At 44.8% G+C, this 19,071-nt stretch overlaps 1 protein-coding gene across 2 annotated transcripts in view; it reads left to right on the top strand.

Annotated features, from left to right (window-relative positions):
• The window catches only part of LOC135917192 (FMRFamide receptor-like), a 982,442-nt gene that overhangs the window by 171,360 nt on the left and 792,011 nt on the right, over nucleotides 1-19,071 (top strand). For both annotated transcript variants that reach the window (XM_070536295.1, XM_070536294.1), the window contains exon 2: nucleotides 14,773-14,832. The gene's annotated coding sequence lies outside the window, so the exon portion shown is untranslated. The remainder of the gene's footprint in view (nucleotides 1-14,772; nucleotides 14,833-19,071) is intronic.

Raw genomic sequence — 19,071 nt, 5'->3', positions numbered from 1 at the left:
CTTTTCGTGGACTTCAATGCAGAAAGGGAGTGCGCCTACGGAAAGAGCTTCCTTCACCGTGCAGGATTCCCGCAGAATTGATTTCGCATATTCAATGTGCCCGTGCACCGGGTTATGGATTAATTCGCCCTCGCGCTGGGACCTCCTAGCCTCGTCGTAAGCTCAGACAGTTACCTCATACGATTCTCGTCGTACTGTCGCCGCCACACCATCGTCGTCATACAGGTTCCACCATACAGTGGTCGTGACGCCATTATCTTCCCGCAGTCGTCGTCATACCATCGTCGCCATACCATCACGCTGTCATTTTGCCATCGTCATCACTTCAGTAGCGTCAGACTACTGTCGTCATACCGCCTTTGTCGAGCCCTCGAAGTCAATCTTCGTCATGCTATCCTAACCATGCCATCGTCATTCAGTCGTAACTAAGCCGCCATTGTCATTTTGTTGTCGTCGGACATTCGCTCTCATGCATCCGTTGTAATACCGTCGTTGTTATGACGTCGTGATCGTGCCATCGTCGTCATTCCAGCTTCGTCAATCAGACGTCGTACCTTCGTCGACCCGCCATCGTCTTCGTAGACTCGTCGACATCTTATGGTCCTCATGTCGTCGCGGTCACGCTGTCGTCGTTGTATCTCAGCCATTGTTGAAGAATCGTCATCCCACTGTCGTCATTCCGTCGTCGTGCTGCCTATTTAGGTATATTGACGTCACTCCTTTGTCATTTTATCGCCGTCACTGCGCCGGTGTCGCGTAGTTTCCGTCATGCCACCATGCTCATTGGCGACCTTGTAAGCGAGTGCCATAGCAAAGTGGGACGATACCGGAGTATGCCACGTATGGCCGCAGTAACGGAAATCTCAGAGTTACCAGTTGTTAAATAAACGTGGAATCAGAAATGCAGTACGTCAGTTGATGACTTGAATGCACAAAACGACAGTTATCGTGAGAACGGTTCTGCCTAATTTTTTTCAGCTGTGACCCCTTCCGATAATGCTACGGTAGCTCGAATCGCAACGAGACCAAACTGCCTTGATAATAAACTTGAGAATTTTTATCACGGGGAGGTCAGGGATTGAAAAAGCCACGTTTCGAATATCTAAGAAAATGCCGGCAAAATTGCTAGAGGTGTGTATATCCTAGCGGTATTTTATTTTTCATGCCTTATTTATAAAACAGCGTAACAACGTCGTTTTCAATGTTACCGGAATGACGGTGTTTTCCACAAAAGAAAAGCATTCAGCAGGAAAAGTTACACGTTTGAAAACATAGGAAAGTTTTATCCCTGAGTGCCATCTCATAGGCCGTCTATTCCTGGCGCCTTACTTTCCCAGCTTCTAAAGCTAACCCTTTTTTGTTCAGGCATCAATAAGCTAGCCATGCAATAAAAACAGGGACGCCGACACACATTCTCTCAATGGGGAGCGGCTTTCTTGCCTGATGTGTTTTCTTTTCCAAATGCACGTAAAAAAAGAAAAAGATAACAGTTCAAGGAGCTGATTACTACTGTTTCGACCCGCGTATATGATTCAATGAGATTACAAAATGTGTTGCTTCTTCTCCTAAGGTTACTTACGAAGACAATTACGGCACTTTGGTCGATTGGTGCAATGGGAATTTGTGATTCAATTTGTGAAAAAACTACAATTGCCCTGCTATTCGAAAAATAAAACATTGGGGTTGAGCTTTTAAATGTTCATTTTACAGTGAAGCTGTCAACGTGACTGAGAGCGCTCAAGCACGTTATATGCCCGTTTTCGCAATTTATCAAAATTACTCATGAAGTTAATACTTTGGAGAACTGTGGAAAATGTTAGGTTATATGTGCAGGTAGGACTTATATTGCGTAGATTCATTGCTAATAAATTTCTTGACTGTGTATCATAAGTGGTGTACGAAAGAGCTGTGGCTTTCGGACATGTCTATATTCATCAAACATGACAGTGCATGAACCAGAGGCCGAGAGAACACAATTAGAAGGTAGCCTCACGAGAGGATGGCCATTTAGTCCACCATTGGAGCAAATTCGATTGCGTTCCAGCAATATTGCAACCTAGTTTTTTTAGAGAGGCGTACGCATTTGGGCCGAGTGGTTCGTGTCTTGAGCAGAAACAGCGCGAGAAAATAGGACTGAAGAAAGCGCCGTTCTCCGTCCCTCTCTCGCATCCTCCACTTTTGCTCTGTTTCTGCTGAAGCTAGATTTCTTACGCAGCTTGTCTTTTAGACTGAAAAGTACTTGCTGCTAAGCCGGAATATGCTGCCCCATTTGATCGGCATGATTACATTCGTTGCATGACATAAAACGGCAATTATCGAGAAAATGCTTTTACCAAGTAAAAATGCTTTTCAAGTCTATTATGGTGAAAAAAAATTTAAAAAATAAATAAAAAACAAGGTACTTTAGGGGGCTCTATGACAATGATAAAACGCACAAACTTGTAAATAACAATGCAAGTACTTCTCGAAGATAACATTCTGTCTCCTTTCTATCGCCGCTGACTGCATAACTTTTCTTGGTGCATCATCCACTCATTTATATGCATGGGTGCCACAGTAACAGGGTTGACGTGCCTGAAAATGCAGACTAAATAATAATAATAATAACAATAATAATAATAATAACAACACTTAGTCTCCCCCACTCTTCATTCAGTCTTTTAGCACTTCAAACTGATTCGAAATTCGTTATAGTCGTAACAATTCTGTAGGGAAAGATACTTATGTTTTATAATTTAGACTTAAGAGCTTGGAGGGGCGCCATGAAAATAGCGCTGTCTGTTCGATTAGATGTTTACATAATTTCTATGCAGTATATATTTTCAAACAAATTTTTGAGGTGTTGAGTTCCACAAACGAGTTGAAAGTTACCATGCAAGCGAAACGTAGGCAATTGTAACATTGCGTATATTTACACTATCTATAATGAGTCAAGGACAAAAGAAAGTGCAACGCTACCATTATAAACACAAATGGAATCTTTATTTTGGGCCGCTGCTAGGCATCCCATCGTAACCCGGTGATTATTTTCTGCGAGTTGTATAACTCAGAGCCGAAAGATATTGCGCATATTAGTAGACGCAAGGCTGCCCAATGAGCACTCCAACGAAAAGGCATCATTCACGCAGGAGGCGTCACTCGCGGCTCGTTCGTCCGACCACGCGGAAACTTTGGGGAAAGAAGTCGACACGCGCCGAGGACATGACGCAGGCCCATGTGATTTCACGATGATCGCAGTTTGGCTTCAGTTGCTTTTCTGTGAAAGCCCCGAACCACCTGGCGATTCCTGTTTTTACTCTAACGCAAAGCGGCTAACGTGACAGGAAGAACGCCGCGAATGTTTACCACAGCCCTCTGGCTATTTGAACCATTCTGAGCCGCACGGGCCATAGAGTGCATACAGTCTGTCTAGGCTACTTTGAAAAAAATGCAAGACTTTTTGGCGCATCGCGGGAGAAGCTTTGCTGGCGCTGGTTTGTATTACTGCTTTTTGTTTCGCTCAAAAAAGTGATAGTAAATAGATTGCGCTATGCAACTTGTTGATCTGGTCTCTCTTCGGAGGTTTGTGACGCTCTCCTTGCTCCGTGCGCAGCGGACAACATTTTAGATGCAACAAAGGGAGGAATTCAAAATCCCATAAGGCGTCTAGTGCATTTTCGTTGTATGTCAAGGTAGCCTGCTTAATTTTTCCTGGATAGTAATACAAGGGCATGAGGTTTAACAGCGTTCCTCTGCGCCACCTCTTGTCATGTCGTTTAGCAAAAATTTATTGCAAACTATAACAGTTATTTTGCGCACATCATCTTCATCTGCGAAGGCCGGCACAGAAGGAAAAATATCAACGCGGATTTCACTCTTGTTTCGTACTGTACGTCATAACACCACGAAATTGTTCTGTAGCCACAAATATTGGGTTTGCAACTCTAAACTTGGGAAAATGTAAGGGGAGACAGGAAGGTGAATAGTTTACGCATGGAGAGGGAAAAATAGGAAATCATATCAAACACAAATTTTACTTCCGAAATATAAACGTGAGAACATGTCATGTGTCAAGAAGTGACTCCCGTGTAGCACACACGAAGTCTAGCAGCGTTTGCATTCATATCGTGGTACCGATAAAGACAAAAAAGCCAACTCCGTCCGTGTTTTTCTTTTTCGGATGGGAACAAATTTGTGCACTACAATCTCCTCGGCAGCTACTTTTGCCATGATGCCAAGCCACGCGACTGCGCCTTGAGTGGGATTTCTGAAAAGCAGTTGTTAAAATGCGCGTGGAAAACATGATCACTGCGCTCGATCAGATTGTTTCTACAGTGCACAGTGGGTAGGCTTGCCGCTCGTGAGATCAGCACGGCGTCTTGTGGTACAGTCTTTCTGAGGAGGACTGAGTGGATGTGTTTAAATTACCCAGCCGCCTAATGGAGGCGGAGAAAGAAGAAATGACTTGCAGACTCAGGGAAAACCGGACGCACTGCCGGTTTGCTTCTCCGAAAGCCAGAAGGGATAAAGGGCTGACAAAAAAGACTGGGAAGAGAAACAGCATTTGCTGTTCACGCGCATGTGAATGGTCGGAGAGAGCAGCCTACTCGAGGTGGGGTAATAATGATTTGTTTTCTTTGTGTTTTAACAATGCACACGGATGTGCTCAAGCGATCTTCGCTGCTAAAAGTCGTTTCGAGTGCTAGCGGTACAATGCTATCCTGAGAAGTCCACGATGGCCGTTGAACGGGGAAGAAAGGCGCAAAAAGTGGCTAAATGGTCTGTTCCGTTCCGAAATATAGCCGCCCAGCCCATTGCACAGCGGAAGGAGAATGCCATGGTTTGGAATAGAGGGAATATACCTAATCATGCTCCTTCATGAACAAACTGTGCAGTATCGCTGGCGTAGTCATTAGCGGCAGTGCCACTGTTTTCTGGCAGCCAATGAAATATGAAGTCGTGAACATTTTTGGAAAACTTGACGGGGGTCCTTTCTTATCTCATGTACCATGTGGCCATGCGTACCGTGGTGTCCAGTAAATTGAGAACTCGGATGGGCTCCTGTATAGTCCTCAAAATACGACTGGCAGAAAGCTTCTTATAAACTAGGAGGCTGCATTCGAAAAAATGAGCATGTTCGGCAGATTTGTGTTTCAGGAACAATTATGCAGCAAGCATGAACTTTTTGTGTTCAGTTTGCGGATCTTTGGTCATTCATCTTACGGCTCAGGTTATAGCGACTGCGAGAATTGTTTCCATCTGTGCGCCTTCTGAATTTCCATACTGATGAGGGGCGCCTCAGGGGCTCTTATTTCAGAAACACCTGTTCCGTGAGGGTATGCTGACGTGGTAGTTAACAATCGTAGCATCGTCATTGCCGATGTAGTTTGCCGCAGCCGAAATACATTTCAAGATATTCGTCAAAATGGTTTCGGGTACAGGAATCGATACCTAAATGTACTTTCTGTTGCTGCAATGACCAGTTGCTCACATTTAGGCAAGAAAAGCAACACTCCCTGGCGGCACTTTCCAGCCATTGTTTACAATACCTGTATTTCTTCGCCACAATATTTCAGTGAAGGCGAATTTCGACTTAATTGGTCACACCATCTCCATTGCCCTTAGCGGCAACCTTTTCTTCTCATTGTTTTTTCTTTTAAGAGGAAATGAGTAAGTCTATACAGATATGATAAAGATGAGCGACGGATTATACGACGGATATAGACGAATATAGACAATGGAATTTAAGGAAAGGGCTGCGCAAGTGACACTTTTTTGTCGTATGTTCGGCTTCAGGGTAAGCATTTCTTCAGCGTACCGCTTTATTTAGGCTGGTATTTTCAGTACACAGTTATTTTTGCACACTGACAAGGTAGAAAAGGCTGCACGACAGCAATGACAACACAGAAAACGACAAGTTCGAAAATAATTGTGAGAGTGTGACATTCAGGATGTTTCGAAGGCGTTTCGCAGGTACAAAAAAAGAAGCATTTACTTTTCTAGTGGGCTATGCAAAAAACAGGAATAATTTTATGCAATGCCAATGTGATGCAGTCTTTGCCTTTTCTGGCCATATGGAGCTTGTTGCCCTTTTATGTAAAATGTATGAGCAAATATCAAGTTCACGGGTCTTATAATCCCCCTTTTTGGTGTAACATTTATTTGAATAAACACAGGCTTGCAACAACTTGCGGAACATTACGCAGACAGACGCGAGGCCCAATACCCTAATATTATACTTTCAATGCTTATCCCCAAAGTGTAGGTTCAAAATTCTTGGGTTTCATTAGAGATATGATATCAGAGCATTAGGTTACTACTGAAGGATCTGGTGTAATTAGAATTAATTACAAATAACTGAGACGACCGCCGATGATATTCAAGATAAATAAGAAAAAATAAAAAAACAGCGCAGTAAAAAATTCATTAGTTTCATTATAAATTTAATATCAGATAACAAATTTAGGGTATAGTGCCACACTCCAGGCCTTAAACAGGCCTGGAGTATGGCCTGCGCCCCGTGACCAGAACCGGTAACGCACTCCCTCACCAGAGCAGGATTAGCCACCCTGGTGCCGTACTTGGCCTCAACCTCCTATATAAATACAACAATCAAATCTCGGCCTCAGTCCCCAGCAGCTGTGAAGCAACTAACCACGGCGGCGGTCAGACCTGCGACGCAGTAGAGGTTGCTTAGAATCCCTGGTTCCGGTCAGGCCGCCATTGGAATCTGAAACCGGGCAACGTTTAACGCTAGAACGTTATCTAGTGAGGCGAGTCTAGAAGTGATATTGAAGGAATTGCAGGGCAGTAAATGGGATATAATAGTGCTCAGTGAAGTTAGGAGGACGAAAGAAGCACATACAGCGCTGAAAAGCGGGCACGTCCTGTGCTACCGGGGCTTGGCGAAGAGACGACAACTAGGAGTCGGATTCCCGATTAATAAAGATGTAGCTGGTGACATACAGGAATTCTATAGCATTAACGAGAGGGTGCCAGGTCTTGTTGCGAAACTTAATAAGAGGTACAAATTGAAGGTCGTACAGGTCTAGGCACCTACATCCAGTCATGATGACCAGGAAGTCGAAAGCTTCAGTGAAAACGTGGAATCAGCGATGGGTAAAGTCAAAAGAAAAAACACTATACTGATGGGCGACTTCAATGCCAGGGTAGGCAAGAAGCAGGCTGCAGACAAGTCAGTGGGGGAATATGGCATAGGCTGTAGGAATAGCAGGGGAGAGTTATTAGTAGAGTTTGCAGAACAGAATAATAAGCGGATAATGAATACCTTCTTCCGCAAGCGGGATAGCCGGAAGTAAACGTAGAGGAACCCGAATGGCGAGACCGAAATAAACTTTATACTCTGAGCTAACCCTGGCATCATATAAGATGTGGACATGCTTGGCAAGGTGCGCTGCAGTTACCATAGGATGGTAAGAACTCGAATTAGCCTAGATTTGAGGATGGAACGAAAGAAACTGGTAGATAAGAAGCCGATCAATGAGTTAGTGGTAAGAGGGAAAATAGAGGAATTCCGGATCAAGCTACAGAACAGGTATTCGGCCTTAACTCAGGAAGAGGACCTTAATGTTGAAGATAGGAACGACATTCTTATGGGCATCATTAAGGAATGTGCAATAGAAGTCGATGGTAACTCCGTTAGACAGGATGCCAGTAAGCTATCTCAAGAGACGAAAGATCTGATCAAGAAATGACAACCTATGAAAGCATCTAACCCCACAGCTAGAATAGAACTGGCAGAACTTTCGAAGTTAATCAACAAACGTAAGACAGCTGACATAAGGAAGTATATTATGCATAGAATTGAACATGCTCTCAGGCACGGAGCAAGTCTCAAAGCAGTGAAGAAGAAACTAGGAAGAGGCAAGAATCAGATGTATGCGTTCAGAGACAAAGCCGGGAATATCATTACTAATAAGGATGAGATTGTTCAAGTGGCTGAGGAGTTCTATAGAGATATATACAGTACCAGTGGCATCCACGACGGTAATGGAAAAGAGCATAGTCTAGAGGAAATTGAAATCCAACAAGTAACGCTGCAAGAAGAAAACCTTGGGAGCTATGCAAAGGGAGAAAACAGCTGGGGAGGATCAGGTAACAGCAGATTTGTTGAAGGATGGTGGGCAGATTGTTCTAGAAAAACTGGCCACCATGTACACGCAATCCCTCATGACTTCGAGCGTAGCGGAATCTCAGAAAAACGCTAACCTAATCCTAATCCATGAGAAAGGGGACGCCAAAGGCTTGAAAAATTATAGACCGATCAGCTTCCTGTCCATTGCCTATGTAATTGCAAATAGAATCAGGAACACCTTAGACTTCCGTCAACCAAAAGACCAGGCAGGATTCCGTAAAGGCTATTCAACAATAGACCACATTCGCACTATCAATAAGGTGATAGAGAAGTGTGCGGAATATAAGCAACCCTTATATATAGCTTTCATTGCTTACGAGGAAGCGTTTCATTCAGTCGAAACCTCAGCAGCCATGAAGGCATTACGGAATCAGGGTGTAGACGAGCCGTATGGAAAAATACTGAAAGATATCTATAACGGCTCCACAGCCACCGTAATCCATTAAGAAAGCAACGAAATCCCAATAAAGAAAGGTGTCAGGAGGCTAGATACGATTTCTCCAATGCTATTAACAGCGAGTTTACAGGAGGTATTCAGAGTCCTGGATTGGGAAGAATTTGGGATAAGAGTTAAAGGAGAATACCTTAGTAATTTGCGATTCGCTGATGATATTGCCTTGCTTAGTAACTCAGAGGACCAATTGCAATGCATGCTCACTGACCTGGAGAGGCAAGGCAGAAGGGCGGGTCTAATAATTAATCTGCAGAAAACTAAAGTAATGTTTAACAGTCTCGGAAGAGGACAGCAGTTTAAGATATGTAGCGAGGCACTGGAAGTGGTAAGGGAATACATCTACTTAGGACAGGTAGTGACTGCGGATCCGGATCATGAGACTGAAATAATCAGAAGAGTAAGAATGGGCTGGGGTGCGTTTGGCAGGCATTCTCAGATTATGAACAGCAGGTTGCCATTATCCCTCAAGAGAAAAGTGTATAACAGCTGCGTCTTACCAGTACTCACTTTCGTGGAGAAAGCTGAATGTTTAAGAAAAGGGTTCTGCTGAAATTGAGGATGACGCAACGAGCTATGGAAAGAAGAAAGATAAGTGTAACGTTAAGGGATAAGAAAAGAGGAGATTGGGTAAGGGAACAAACGCGAGTTAATGACATCTTAGTTGAAATGAGGAAAAAAATGGGCATGGCAGGATATCTAATGAGGAGGGGAGGTAACGGACGGTCATTAAGGGTTACGGACTGGATTCCAAGAGAAGGGAAGCATAGCAGGGGGCGGGAGAAAGTTAGGTGGGTGGATGAGATTAAGAAGTTTCCAGGGCCAACATGGCGACAACTAGTACATGACCGGGGTAGTTGGAGAAGTATGGGAGAGGCCTTTGCCCTGCAGTGGGCGTAACCAGGCTGATGGTGATGATGAATAAACGTAGTTGCAAGCTGAATCGCTGAAGTGTCAGGAATAATTAGAATAATTAGAAATCACTGTTTATCGCATACCGAAGCGTAGAGTTATAGAAATTAGGGACTCGCCACGTGAGCACGACCTTGGCGAAATTCCTGGAAACCCGGAAGTAGAAAGCGGGATTAATTACGGCACTAATGACGTCAAACACAAGAAGGTGGCATGATATTCAACTGGCTAAATAATGGAAAGCAGTTGCCTCCGAGGTCGGTTGATGCGCTGTGTTCGCCTACAATTGACCTAAAGAAGACCAACACCGAGATGCGAGTGCCAATATGAGACATCTAAGTAAAATATTATATCGCCTGCCAATATTAATTTCTCTCTCTTTCTGAGTTGTACGCACTTTGTTGCGTGTCTCTCCTCCAACAGATTAAGATCATTCCCAGAGACTAACTGTGTCATGTGTATTACACGTCCAGCGCTCTGGAGAGTAACCCATCCGAAGCGTCATTTATCCTCCTCTTCGATTGGGTCAGACCAGTTCGCCACATAACTTTGCTGCCACCTCGAGCGTTGCAGAGCATTTTTCTGAAAAGACTCCATTCGGCGGTGTAAAAAATATTTCAGCGTGGCCTTACGTGGCCATTGCTCTAGGTATGTTGCACCGTTGCAGTAATTGCTATTTGAGATATCTGACTACAGCATTTGAAGTAACCAACGATAGCAATAATTGCATGCTGCAGAAAAGTAGACAACAATAAAATAACAAAAATAAGTCACTCTTTCTAATCACCGAAGCACGTCACATGTACGCGTATGAGGCAGTCATTTGCGGGTAAAATTTATGCGTTTGAGAAACTACGCCAGACTTGGCTTCCGCCATCACAAGAACCAGAATTCAAAACATGCCATGTCTTCTGAGGTAGTGTCTTCCGAACTGTAGTAGCGAAAATACATGCATTGCATTCTGAGGCTGGTAACACAGCAGTAGGCACAATGAAAATTCATTAGCTCTTTATGAAAAAGTTGTGCTGTATTTCTTGCCCGTAACAAAGATGCCAGGCAAGCAGAAATGCTTGTTCACTTCGGCAAAGCTGACAACAAAACTGGTGGTTTTGCTGGTGTATCAATTCGAAATAGCTTACTGGGCTCATGCAAAATCTGCATCAAATTGTTATCGTAGTAACGTGTAGTGAGATTTACATTGTAAATGTTAACTGTATTTCTGTATCCTGTGGTTAGTTATCATATTCCAGCCTTTTTGTTGAGCTGCAGTCTTTAAATGCTCTATAATTTGTGCAAGTGTACTTAACTTGGTAATTGCAATCGAGGTCTGTTATTCTTGTGCACCGGTAAGTGAGAGTTACCCCTGCACTTTCTGAGAGACATCTGTATAACACTTCTCATTTACACACACACTAACACACACACACACACACATACACACGCACACCTATATATATATATATATATATATATATATATATATATATATATATATATATATATATATATATATATATATATATATATATATTAAGAAGCTAGCGAGCATTCACCTTATCGTTGTTAGAACATACATGACAGCAAACATATCGTGCCCCTCGGTTAACCCCCTTTTTCTCGTTCGTGTATATGTCTGATGGCGAAACAAACATTCGAGGACATATAAGCACTTCTGCTCTGACTTCTGAAGGCAGAGGCATTAATTTAAGATCGGACGCTGCTGTGCGACCCATCCATTCTGCGCAGCGATAGCACAGCGGTGCGTGCTGGCCGAGCCTGCGAAGCCAACGCCGCACGCCACCCAGGAAGCGGCAGGAGCAGCAGCGTTGGGCGAGCTAAGCCCAGTGGGCGAGAGAGATACGGGCCGCGCACCAGATTGTGAGAGCGAGGGTAGGGTGTTGTTTGCAAGAACAGACTGTTCGTATATATTCCCTCCAATTTTTGTGGAGTAATGATTGAAATTATTAGCCATAGGAGGGGACAGATTTTCCGGAGTCACATATGGTTTACCTCTAATCCTACTACATCTCTGACTATTTTTCATGTTTGCTTTCTATCGCCATTCTGCCGCTTAATGATGTTCGTACAATACGCCGTGTTCAATTGGTGAATTAACATAACTGAGTTGTTCCGAAAAAAACTTAATTGGCTTTTGTCGTAATTGTTACTTTTCTTATCTTCTAGTTGATTATTATCGTAGTCTACCTTTTTAACAGAACAAGTATGCACTCATTCATTCACGGACATAAGGTGCAGTCATAGATTTGTCGTGAATCGTAGTGCAGTTCTTATGTCACGTTTGTAATGCAGTCAATAATGTCTTGACACTCCGTGTGCACGTCGCCGTTGTCATCATCATCATCATCATCAGCCTGGTTACGCCCACTGCAGGGCAAAGGCCTCTCCCATACTTCTCCAACAACCCCGGTCATGTACTAATTGTGGCCATGCCGTCCCTACAAACTTCTTAATCTCATCCGCCCACCTAACTTTCTGCCGCCCCCTGCTACGCTTCCCTTCCCTTGGGATCCAGTCCGTAACCCTTAATGACCATCGGTTATCTTCCCTCCTCATTACATGTCCTGCCCATGCCCATTTCTTTTTCTTGATTTCAACTAAGATGTCATTAACTCGCGTTTGTTCCCTCAACCAATCTGCTCTTTTCTTATCCCTTAACGTTACACCTATCATTCTTCTTTCCATAGCTCGTTGCGTCGTCCTCAATTTGAGTAGAACCCTTTTCGTAAGCCTCCACGTTTCTGCCCCGTAGGTGAGTACTGGTAAGACACAGCTATTATATACTTTTCTCTTGAGGGATAATGGCAACCTGCTGTTCATGATCTGAGAATGCCTGCCAAACGTTTACAGGAGGTATTCAGAGACCTGGATTGGGAAGAATTGGGAATAAAAGTTAATGAAGAATACCTTAGTAACTAGTAACTCAGGGGACCAATTGCAATGCATGCTCACTGACCTGGAGAGGCAAAGCAGAAGAGTGGGTCTAAAAATTAACCTGCAGAAAACTAAAGTAATATTTAACAGTCTCGGAAGAGAACAGCAATTTACAAGAGGCAGTGAGGCACTGGAAGTCGTAAGGGAATACATCTACTTAGGGCAGGTAGTGACGGCGGATCCGGATCTTGAGACGGAAATAATCAGAAGAATAAGGTTGGGTTGGGGTCGCCGTTGTATAGGTTATCAAAATTAGTTGTGTCTAGGATGCTGCGTACATGTGGATAGCTAAGCCTTGTAGAATATTTGGAGTGCGTTTGGCGAATAGAATGCAAACTATGCCGTGGCACAAACAAAAATGATGGGCAATATGATGGGCAATGATCAGCCATTGTGGTGTCATAAGCATCTGCCTGTAAATCGATATCAATATTGCATAAGATATGATCGATGAGAGTTGAAAACTTGTTACAAACACAAGTAGAGGATGAAATCACATTTAAAAGGTTAAATGACTCTCGAAGAAACACACATTCATAGCATTAATCTCCGTACAAGTAGATGTTCACGTCACCACGAATGATGATTGGATTGCGGACAGGTATAGGTATAACTGGGTGAACAGTTTCCATCACAGAGATAAAATCATTAATACGCAGCTAGCAGGACGGTAAACTATGCCTATAACAACTCAACATTCAAGTTTCACAAAAAGGATTTCGGCACTTTGGTTGCTGTATAAGCTGTCCGTATAAAAAGCGTGACGCCACCACCACGTGCTGTACTTACTCTAGGTTGCGATCGCATCGTGTATCCCGCAATTGTTACTTTTTCATCTCTTCTGAGCCATGTTTCTGCTATCGCGATGATGTCGTAAGAAGAGGAGTGTTGAGATATGTAGGTTCAAAATATGTCTGGATTTATGGAAGTACTACGGATGCTGCAGAGCGACCTGGCTGGTATTTTTATCGGATCCAGGGTGGCTCCCGTTCTGAGCAGCATTTTTTGGGGCACAAGGGCATGTGGCTTTGGACCGGTGTCTTTGAGGGTTAGCCACAGAGACGTTTAGGTACGTTGATGAATCTCTTGTTTTATATGAACAGAGACGACTATACCGGCAAGGGGGACGAATTAAAGATCTTTTTAAGGAGCTTGGTGAGGGTCTGAGGATGACCCCTTAGCAAGGCAAAGAGGATGAATTACAATACGAGGACCTTACAGTACGTTTCTTAGACGACCATGTCTTCTGGGACTATTTACCCCGTTGTGCCAAGCCTCTACTGAACTTTAGCGCAGGTCACTCCAAAGTAATTAAAAATGCCATTTGTATTTCCGGACTTAAGGCGGCGCTGGTGAAATGTTTGCATACAGTGGGTGGCGTCTTTGCAAGACACGTAGTCCGGCTGAAGGAAGCTGGGCATGCGGGTAGCTTAGTAACGGGTAGCTTTGACACGTTCATTGAATGGGTGAAAACCTCGAGGAGGCAGGAAGCTGAACGAAGAAGCAGCAGTAAGAGTGTGGTAGTTGTAATCTATGCACACAGAGCTTGTACCCCGGCCTCAAGAACGTTGCAGGTCGTCATGTCGTGCAGGTTGTTTTTATGGCTCCCGGTAAATTGTGTGCCATTTTTCCGGCGGTCGAAAGGCGGGCCCCTGGAGCAGCATCTAATTCTACGGGAGGTCGCAAAGTTATTCTTGTGAATAAATATGTAGGCTGCAGAACCAATGTTGTGTACTCTATCCCGCTCCCGGGTGAGCGAGTGTACGTAGGGCAAACGCGCCTGTGCATCAATTTAGGACTTGGGGAGCATGACCTGTCCTTGGATGAGAATGAGAACATGAGTGTAAGCCACTGCTCGAAGAGACAGTATCTTGTTCAAGCGCACTGATGTATCGCACTGGATTAGTCGGGGAGGCAGCTCACATAGAGTGGGGAGGCAAGTGGTGTATTAGCCAGCCTTCAATCTCGCTTTCTCAGCAGGAACTGGCGCTGTTAGATAGCTCGTTATGGTAACAGTGGCCCTGTAAACCATGCGTCCTAGTTGTTCTTTCTTTGTTTAGCTGTGTGATTGCTTGTGTCACTTATATTATTTGGTGTGCTCATCAGTAAGCTTAGTTTTGAGTCAGAGCTCATAGTGCGTTTCTTTCACACCGTCCGTCGTTTTTTTTTTCGCGCAGTTACCATTATGAATGCTTGCCAACTTGCCCCCCTTTCTAATTTAATACGCTATAGTATGATATATATTAGTAATCGGAAATGAGAAGCTTGAATTGCGTTAGCTTCTGTGCATCTACAAAATATGTCTTCGTTTCCCGCCATGCAGGTAGCCACGACGCCCTGCAGAGTGACTTCCACACCATTTGATGCCATGGGAAGAAAAATGGTTAGTAGGATAAAATTTCACTGCGCCAAGCCGCCTAATCTTTCTAAATCGCTCGAGCTATACTATTATGTATACATGTTCACACTCTCAACTTGTCAGATCGGCCAACTAGCGGTCGTGCGTACAGCTGTCCTAATTTTGTTTGTTAGACCTACGAGGACACATGGACCATGAACGACGTGGAAATTAGGCGGATTGGTGCTAAAGTCGAAATTACAAGAGCACGCATGAATAACATTGCCAATCTCCATCTCTGCACCTAATCTCGAAATCATCAAATTCTTTGCCACACAGGGGAAGTATGGACCGCTCACACGGGCTTACTTTTTTTCCGTCCTACACGAAAGTCATTATTGATCTCGAACTCCCGCTACAGCGGGTGCCTGAATGGTGCAACGTTTAATGTTGCAGCAGAATTCTAGCCAACGTCCGGACATGTGGCATGAGATTCAGAAGCGTTCGATGCCGACGTCGTCTGCATTGGAGTCAGCATTATGCTACTAAGGAATTTGCAGTATTGACCAAACTATGTTTCTTTAGCGCACTGCTACTACCTGGCATTGCTGTTTTTCATGGTACATTTGTATGCCATTTGCATGTATATTTGTAAACAGATTTCGTATGCCCCCTCCTTAGCACATACCCGTGGACGACAATGATCGTGAACCCAATGAGGCGCTTTGCAGTCTTACCACAGAAGCGGAGGTTCGACATGGCCTGAACCAAGTGCGAACCACCACGGCACCAGGCAAAGACTCTGTGATCAATAAAACGCTTCGCAACTTCGATGAGCAATCCATACGCAAATTCGCCGAGTATTACAACCATTGTTTCAAAGAGGGGAGACACCCCAACAATGGAAAGCAGCCAAGTTGATCTTTATTGTAAAGCCGAATAAGGCAGTTCACATTGATATCTTCCATCCAATCTTTCTCACTTCATGAATAGGGAAGATCTTGGAGCACATAATCCACCTACGCCTCTCGAAAAACATCGAACATGGTCATTTTTTCCCTTCAGAAATGACTCGCTTTCGCAAATCTCTTTCTCGTCAGGATGTCATGCTAAGGCTGAAAGAAGACATTATTGAATCGAGCGACTCATGTGACACACAAGCGCGGCTCGACCTCGACCTCAAGGGCGCCTTCAGTAACGTGTCCCTTTTGACCATAATACGCAAACTTAGCAGTATATACTGTGGGGAGCGAATCTACCGCTATGCATGCATCTTCCTCACGAAGTGCACTGCGACGCCCCAATTAGGCAGCGAACAATTTGGTCAAATAAGTATTAGGAAGTACTGGCACGCCCCAAGGGGCCGTACTTTCCTCCTTCATCTTCAATTTGGCTATGCGACCTTCAGCTTTCACTCTCAAAAAGTTTCCTGACCTCCGATTCACACTGTACGCGGACGATATCACGCTGTGGATGACCAGAGGTTCTGATTGGCACATCCAAGACACCCTCCAAGCAGCAATTGATCAGGTCGAACACGCAGGTCACGAATGGAATCTCAGGTGCTCTCCCACCAAATCACAGCTTCTCCTTATGCGTCCCACGAGACTCTTCACCCCGAATATCCCACTCACGATTGAAGGGGACTCTATGCTCCAGGTAGACAAATAAGGGTCCTAGGATTACACCTCCAACGCAACCGAGCAATTAAGCATACCTTTCAAGCACTACAAACAACGGTAGATAATACGCTCCGCCTGATAGGGAGGATCTCCAATAAACACGGAGGGATTCGAGAGAAGGAGCTTATTCAGTTATGCAAGGCTTTTGTCCTAAGCAAAATCACCTTGGCACTGCCATATCTCTTACTCTCTAGGCAGGAAAAGGATACTGTGAATTGCTTGATCCGCAAGATACAAAAAGCCGCTCTTGGTGTTACAATTAGAGCATCCACACAAAGGCTGATGGCCATGGCCACACACACAAAAAAACCCTTCAAGAATTGAGCGAAACACATCTATCATCGCAATAGTGCCGACTCGCCACTACTGAAGCTGGGAGTGAGATCCTGAGACAACTTCATCGTGCTCCACCATTCAACGACAGCAAGCGACATCAACTTCAGCCGAAGATACATGACCAACACCACATCCAGCCCCTACCCAGAAAAATGCACCCCGAATTTCGCATCAAACGCCACAAACTTTGAGCCAAGGCGCTACAACGCAGCTATGGACAGGCTGAAGGAGTCTACTATGTGGACGCTGCAGCCTACACCAGTAGACATCGTTATGCTCTAGCGGTCGTAGACAACCAGGGCAACACTGTTTTTTCAGCATCAGTCACGACCACCTCGGCGGGCGACGCGGAAGAGGCCGCCATTGCACTTGCATTGGGGCTACCCTATTGCGACGTCATCATTTGTGACTCGAAGACTGCTATCCGGAACTTCAGTAACGGCTACATTAAGAACCTTGTGCACTCTCTACTTGTCGCTCACCCACCAGAAAACATCGCCCTCGTATGAACTCCAGCACATTAAGGACTCCAAGGCCACGAAATGGCTCATGCCGCTGCTCGAGAATTCACGCACCGAGTGGCCACAAATTTGGCCCTAACTCTGGAACCTAATGACTCCCAAGAACACACCAATAAAGACACACTCGTCACGTTCCATGAAATGTGCACACATTACAGACACCAACGCCTATTCTATCCACCTCTCTCTGTGCCTAGAACGCGCCAGAGAGGAATACTGTGGCCCCAACATCAAACTCGCACTTTTATTACCCCGCGCACTTTGCATTTATCATTTCCCGCCACATACCCGACACCCAAGTGTCGCTATTGCCCTGTCCCGATAGCAGATCTCTCCCGTATCACGTGGCAATGCCCTACCAAGACTCCTCCCGCACGCTCAAACCATTAATGAGTAGCGAGAAGCTGTGGGAGACGGCCCCGCGCAGCTCCGATCCCACCCTACGGGATCGGGTCCTGAGGTAAGCTGAGGAGGTAGCGGAGGAGGTAGCTGAGGCCTACGACTGTTAAACGGACGTCTAGTTACAAAATGTTGTGACGGACGCCTGCTGGGACTGGACTACTTAGACCTCCCTCTTCCTTCCCGGCCCCTCCCCTCTCTGAAAAGGGGAATAAAGTTCATTCATTAATTGATCCATGGTACATGAACTACACAGCGCGTGCCTCAGTTACAAGTCGCTACTAAAACATTTGCAGTGTTGCATGTTTCTTTAGGCCACTGCTACTCTCAGGCATTGCCTATATTTTATGGTACAGGAACTACGCGCTTCGTGCCACAGTCGCAAGTCTCGTACTAAGGCATTTGCAGTACTGAGCAAACTATTTCCTTAGATCACTGCTATAATCAGGCATTGCCTGTTTAACATGGTAGCGGAACTACGCACCTCGTGCCTCGGTTACACGTCGCTACTCAGGCATTTGCAGTACAAAGCAAACTATGTTTCTTTAGGTCACTCCTACTATCAGGCATTGCCTGTTTACCATGGCAGAGGAACTACGCCCCTCGTGCCTCAGTCGCACGTTGCTACTAAGGCATTTGCAGTACTGAGTAAGCTATGTTTCTTTAGGACACTGCTGCTACCAGACATTGCCTGTTTTCCATAGTACAGGAACTACGCGCTTCGTGCCACAGTCGCAAGTCTCGTACTAAGGCATTTGCAGTACTGAGCAAACTGTTTCTTTAGGTCACTGCTACAATCAGGCATTACGTGTTTAACATGGTAGAGGAACTACGCACCTCGTGCCTCGGTTACACGTTGCTACTAAGGCATTTGCAGTACAAAGCAAACTATGTTTCTTTAGGTCACTCCTACTATCAGGCATTGCCTGTTTACCATGGCAGAGGAACTACGCACCTCGTGCCTCAGTCACACGTTGCTACTAAGTTATTTGCAGTACTGAGTAAACTATGTTTCTTTAGGACACTGCAGCTATCAGGCATTGCCTGTTTTCCATGGTACAGGAACTACGCACATCGTGCCTCTAGCACATGTCAGCCTTTCACGCCTCTTTGTCAACTTTTCTGTTAAATATTTAAAACTATTCTGGTGACTATCTCAGCCTTACTGTTCTGTACTGTCAAGAGGAAACAACCTGCAACGGGATAGTGGAAGGATGAAGTTCAAGTAAACAGCGGGAGACGCTTGGAAGGGCAGCCTCTTGCCTCTCTGTTCTTTGATATTGGTGTGGTTGTTCAGTTAAAACTCTACACTCGTTTTAACGCCTATGTCACTGTATTGAATATTA

The sequence above is a fragment of the Dermacentor albipictus genome, chromosome 3 (assembly GCF_038994185.2).
Source record: "Dermacentor albipictus isolate Rhodes 1998 colony chromosome 3, USDA_Dalb.pri_finalv2, whole genome shotgun sequence".
Lineage (NCBI taxonomy): Eukaryota > Metazoa > Arthropoda > Arachnida > Ixodida > Ixodidae > Dermacentor > Dermacentor albipictus.
This window is presented reverse-complemented; position numbering and strand designations above follow the sequence as displayed.